This window comes from Austrofundulus limnaeus, unplaced genomic scaffold, assembly GCF_001266775.1.
Source record: "Austrofundulus limnaeus strain Quisiro unplaced genomic scaffold, Austrofundulus_limnaeus-1.0 Scaffold3326, whole genome shotgun sequence".
NCBI lineage: Eukaryota > Metazoa > Chordata > Actinopteri > Cyprinodontiformes > Rivulidae > Austrofundulus > Austrofundulus limnaeus.
The window spans coordinates 4225-5387 of record NW_013955728.1 but is presented as its reverse complement, the minus strand read 5'-3'; the positions used below and the strand labels follow the sequence as shown (position 1 = coordinate 5387).

General features: G+C 50.6%; 1 pseudogene; it reads left to right on the top strand.

The window, feature by feature from the left end:
• Positions 1-95: 95 nt before the first annotated feature.
• LOC106511841 (presqualene diphosphate phosphatase pseudogene) lies at positions 96-863 on the top strand (annotated as a pseudogene).
• Positions 864-1163: the final 300 nt, after the last annotated feature.

Here is a 1163-nt window from a genome sequence, read left to right as displayed (position 1 = left end):
AGAGAGAGAGAGAGAGAGAGAGAGAGAGAGAGAGAGAGAGAGAGAGAGAGAGACGTCACTTCCTGTGTGTCACTGTGTTTTGTTTTTTTTTATCGCCGGCACAAGTGCCGGCACGCTAAGTTGGCCGCTCGTCATCAGGTCTAGCCGGGTCACACACCGGTAAACTCTTAACGAGCTGAACCACTGAAGCCGCCTGTGTAATATGTTTTCCCAAGGTGCTTTGCGACAGGAACAACAAACATGGCGGTTGGATTTGCTGCGTTGGGACGTGATAAGAATTGTCAAACGAGCAGTAGACGAGCTGAATGAATGACAACAGTGTAATTAATTAGTCTTTGTGTTAAAGTTGTATCACTTCCCGCTTGACTGTCACCGTGGATAGACAGCAGACAAAATGCCGTCTCCTAAAGCTAGAAACACCGGCCGCAGCGGCGGGAGCCCGGTGCTCAGCGGGACCAGGTCGAAGCCGCAGAACAGATCCTCACCGCCGCACAACCTCCAGCGGCAGGGCTCCGACCAAACCACCGCTCGTCTCCGGGCCTCGGAGAGCCCCAGCCGGCGCCGGGGCTCCAACTCGTCCACGGGCTCAGCCAGCGGTCAGGGGCCGGCCGAAGAGGACGGTATACGGGTCAACCCGTCCCTCATCCGCGTGTCGCTCAGCTCGCTGCTCGCCGTCGACCTGTGGCTGTCCAAGCGGCTCGGAGTGTGTGCCTGCGAGGCCTCGTCCTGCGGCAGTGTGCGGCCCCTGATGAAGCTCCTGGAGGTGTCGGGTCACGGCATCCCGTGGCTGCTCGGTGCCGCTTACTGTCTGTACAAGAGTGACAGTGCTGCCGGCCAGGAGGTCCTGCTCAACCTGCTGCTGGGTAAATGAAACACAACACAATTTAAACACAACACAGTTTAAACACAGCACAGTTTAAACACAACACAATTTAAATACAACACAGTTTAAACACAACACAATTTAAACACAGCACAGTTTAAACACAACACAATTTAAACACAACACAGTTTAAACACAACACAATTTAAACACAACACAATTTAAATAGAACACAGTTTAAATACAACACAGTTTAAATACAACACAGTTTAAATACAACACAGTTTAAATACAACACAGTTTAAATACAACACAGTTTAAATACAACACAGTTTAAACA